The sequence below is a fragment of the Lathyrus oleraceus genome, chromosome 1 (genome assembly GCF_024323335.1).
Source record: "Lathyrus oleraceus cultivar Zhongwan6 chromosome 1, CAAS_Psat_ZW6_1.0, whole genome shotgun sequence".
In the NCBI taxonomy this organism is placed as follows: Eukaryota; Viridiplantae; Streptophyta; class Magnoliopsida; order Fabales; family Fabaceae; genus Lathyrus; species Lathyrus oleraceus.
In genome coordinates, this window is record NC_066579.1 from 424,223,025 (window position 1) to 424,228,153 (window position 5,129).

Sequence of the window (5,129 nt, forward strand, 5' to 3'; positions counted from 1 at the left end):
AGGTTGTCCTCCTTTGGCACTGACTTCTTTGCTTTCTTCATATCATTACATTACATGAAAGAAACTCGTTTTACATACGAGGGAGTGAGATGAGAAAAGAAGTTACATTTGGGAGATTAAGAGAGAGGCACGACACGCAGGTCGTATTTTAAAATCCAAAGCAGAATAAAGGAAAACTAAGGCCATAACCGATCACCACAAGACAATAATAAACACTTTATTATTATTATTATTAATTCCTTTAATTAATTAAAATCAAATTAAATTTCGACGACCGATCACACTACGCAGAGTTAGCTGGGGGTCCGCTGCCCGGACAGCGGGAACGGGTGTTCCGCTGCCCGGTCAGCGGACGGTGGTTCCGCTGACCGTTCAGCGGACAGGGGTCAAGGGGGCAGCGCCCCTTGCGGGGTCGAAGGGGCGCTGCCCCTGCTCGAAATTTTTAATGAACAATTCATTTAAAATTGACGTCGTTTTTCGTATCAACACTTGATACTTCAAAGCACTTTTTCTAGCCGAACGGGTGAATTTTTCCTTGCGTTAACCGGTTAACCATATGCGTTAACCGGTTAACACTGTTTGAAAACTTTTAGAAAATTATTTTCTGCCTTGCGTTAACCGGTTAACCATATGCGTTAACCGGTTAACACTGTTGAAAAATTTCTTGGAAAACTGTTTTCCGCCTTGCGTTAACCGGTTAACCAAATGCGTTAACCGGTTAACACTGTTTGAAAATCTCAAAAAAAATTATTTCGCATTCCGTTAACCGGTTAACCGGTTAACACTGTTCCAAAATTAAAAAAAATTATTTCGTATTGCGTTAACCGGTTAACCAAACGCGTTAACCGGTTAACACTGTTCGGAAAAGTGTTTAGAACGCACAACTCTTGTGCAGTCAAACCCCAATCGCATAACTCTCTGACAACACAACCCTTGTGTCGTCACTAACCCTGATGCACCAATTTCAGACCGTCAAACACATCTCGATTGTTAATTCAGTATGATTGATCAACACGTCATTGCTTCACCATACTAATGTCGGATCAAGAAGCAAACGACCATTGATCGCTCAAAGGAAAACAATCATCGAGGGTTTGAATGAACGAAACGAGAACACTATATCATATATAATGTATTTTGCATCAGGATTACATATATCACATATATGTAACTTGATCGATCTCAATTTAACCTTTGATTCATTCTGTCTTTAATCATATTATTACAGAACAAAAACAGTTATCAGATTCATGGTTTCGTAAGTGGCTCTGATACCACTGTAGGAGAATTGTCATCCAAGGCGCAGCGGAATTTAAAAATTTCTCCATTTAGTGATCCTTACGAATGGGCATGATCAGTGATAGAATCGTTACCTCTTGTGGCGATTCAAACCTTTGGTGCAGATCTCTGATAATGATCAAAACCTTTGATACAGATCCACGGGGCGATCACGAACGTTGAACGATGACAATATCTCTACTCAGTCCACACGGACGGATTCCTTCAATCGCAGTGCTAGCTGTTATGAATGAAGGCTTTGAGTGAGAGAGAGATACGAAATTCCAACTCTTCAGTTGTGTTGTCTGTCTTAGTGAGTTACTGGAGTGACAATGCTTCTACCCAAGGGGTTCTATTTATAGAACCACTTGTGTGGGCTTCAAGCCAAAAAGCCCACTTAAGTGCATTTTGGCCCATGTCTCATAATATGCCAAAATCACTTAAGTATTTGGTACCTTACCATATTTCGTTTTCCACTTAAGTGCATCGTACCTTACGATGTTCCTTAATTATTCTATCTCTCATCAATCCGTCCTTTGTGTGTGACCCTATAGGTTTTCGCGACGTTGACAATTATATTAAATCACACATTTAACATAATAAATAGTGAGCGGTATCTAGCAACACATCACTGCTACCCAAGTCACGAAAATGTCATGTGATCTGACAAAACCTCCTGTGATAATAATTATGTGTATAATTACCCCTTTTCCCTTATGTCTATATTGAACACAAGGTATAGACCGTGTCACCCTTGTCCAGTTCAATATTGGGCCCATAGACATTTATCCTGTTACGCAGGATTGGCAAATTCCATCTAGGACACTCATGTCCCTCAGCATGCTTCGTGGAGTACCCATCAATTGTCTTTATGGTTATCCAGTTACGGACAACGTTGGATCAACAACAAAGCACTCGACTCTACATCTAGGATCCATAGTGGTTTCAGGTCGAAGAGTGGTATACACTATTATCACCATGAGAATAACTTATGACACTTTGCATAACTTTCTATATAGTATTCTCATAGCGGGTCAATCCGGTATAAATATTACTCCTAATATTCATACCTATGTTTAAGACTTGATAACTCTTTATCCATGATCCATGAGATGTGATCATCAGTCTACAAACATAATAGTCTTAATGCTTTAATGTTATCCCACTTCACATTAAAGCTTGACTACGGATACTTTAAGAACAGTGCCCTTGTGTTTAATGTGTTCTCATGATTAAGTCACACTTAATACATTAAACGGACTATCTATTCTAGGGACTTTATTAATCAACCATAATAAAGAAAATGTCTTTTATTATTAATAAATAATTCGATACAAGTACCAAAAGTATTGGCCTCTAGGGCTTACACCAACAGAAATAACATCATAAATTTACCTAGTTGCGTAAGGGAAGGAGTAGACGTTAGGATTTTCTGGGGCTAGCCTCGGCAATCTCCACCACCCCCATGTTTGGAGCAAAAAAGCACATCCAGAAAATGTACAGTGGTCATTTTGTTCATTTTTACACAAAGAGCTATATAGGAATGCCAATACAGCAGAACCCCAACTATACGTGCTTATTCTATCAATGTCCTCGAGCAAACTCAAGTACATAAAGTTTATGCTATTTCCCGTGCCTTCGGGAAATAGCAAGTTCCCAAACAATAACATAATGTAAACCCGAGTTTTTATGACTTTTTCTTGTTCGGACGAATCCTCAGTCAAAGTTATGGAGTCGTGGTACAATTGGAGGCTCGATAGTTTAATACCCTGACCCCTAGCTTTTGCAGATCCCTCACCCTCGACCAGATCTACCCCCAACATTTGAACACATATTTCGTTGGGCTGTTGAACATTTCCAGTCACAGGCTTACCATCTATTCTAAGACCCAAACGCATGTACACGTCCTCTAGTGTGACGGTACATTCACCAGTTGGTAGGTGAAAAGTGTGTGTCTCTGGTCTCCAACGTTCACACAGAGCAAGAATAAATTTGACATCAATTATGGCGTTTACGACATGCATAACATGACCGAAACCCGCACGCTCTATGTAAGGTACGCACCATGGGTCTGGATAAGGCATAGGGTGTGAACGTTGACGAAATTTCTTGGGATCCTTCAAAAACAAACAATATAAACAATCATTCGATTGGACTTTTAAAAAACAAATTACAAACATACGAAAGAGGCAATGTTCAAGAAAAACTTACGAATGAGGCAATGTTTGCCCTAGTGCCTCTGTGTTCTTGGCCCATGGTAAGAAGAGACATGATTGCAATGTAGAACGAAGCTTGGTGGATGAGAAGTTTTACCGGAGTTCTCTGAATAAAAGTGTTAGTGGTTGATGAAAACTTGCAAGAATGACCTTCTATTTATACTCGTTTTCAAGTAGATTGAATATGCAAAAATGTGACAAGTGTAAGGCATGCGTGGGAATCTTGTGGCTAGGTGGATAGGTTGGCATGCATTGGTACAAATTAGGTTGCACTTGTCTTGTCTTGGGGAAGACTTGGTGGAACCTGATGATGCAAAGGTGTGACACGTGTAAGGCATGCGTGGGAATCTTGCAGAATAGGTGCAGGCTAGGTGCAGGCTGGGTGGATAGGTTGGCATGCATTGGTACAAATTAGGTTGCACTTGTCTTGTCTTGGGGAAGACTTGGTGGAACCTGATGATGCAAAGGTGTGACACGTGTAAGGCATGCGTGGGAATCTTGCAGAATAGGTGCAGGCTAGGTGGATAGGTTGGCATGCATTGGTACAGATTAGGTTGCACTCGTCTTGTCTTGGGGAAGACTTGGTGGAACCTGATGATGCAAAGGTATGACACGTGTAAGGCATGCGTGGGAATCTTGCAGAATAGGTGCAGGCTAGGTGTAGGCTAGGTGGATAGGTTGGCATCCATTGGTACATATTAGGTTGCACTTGTCTTGTCTTGGGGAAGACTTGGTGGAACCTGATGATGCAAAGGTGTGACACGTGTAAGGCATGCGTGGGAATCTTGCAGATTAGGTGGTGAAGACATTTGATGGATATACATGCGTGGGAATCTTGTTTTGAATATTATTTTAGTACAACAGTTTTAGAAAGTTTAAATTGGTTTGTAATTCAATTTAGTTAATCAGGTTGTTTAAAATAAATAATTAAGCTTAAATAAGATTGAATATTATTTTAAACACATAATTGAAAAAAGAGGTAGTTTAGTATTGGAAGCGTGATATTCAGTATTGGAAGTTCAAGAAGTTTAACTTTTCGCTATGGAGTTATTCACTTTCAATTTGCACATGAAGACGAAGCTATTGTTGGTGCAAGCAAAGCTAAACTGAGAGAACATATTTGAAAAGGCATGCGTGGGAATCTTGCAGAATAGGTGCAGGCTAGGTGTAGGCTAGGTGGATAGGTTGGCATGCATTGGTACAGATTAGGTGGTGAAGGCATTTGATGGATAGGCATGCGTGGGAATCTTGCAGACTATTGTTGACCTACTGATGCATGCAGTAGACGTGTCAAAATTATTACATGCATGCAGCTCCACCTAGCCTACAAGATTCTCAGAGAAGACAAGACTGATGCATGCAGTAGACGTGTCTTATGTGAAGACATGCATGCAGCTCCACCTAGCCTGCAAGATTCTCAGCCAACTTTGCATGCCTTCCTCCTACCCAAATTTTTGCATGCGTTATACGTGTCCAAGTTTTGCATGCGCTACTCTTGGGGAAGGCTTGGTTGAAGACAAGCATGCAAAGATGTGTGGGCTTGGTTGCAGACTTGGTGGTAGTATAAATATTCACACACATTTTCACAATGGTATTCACAATATCTTCACATATATCTTCAAAATATCTTCACAT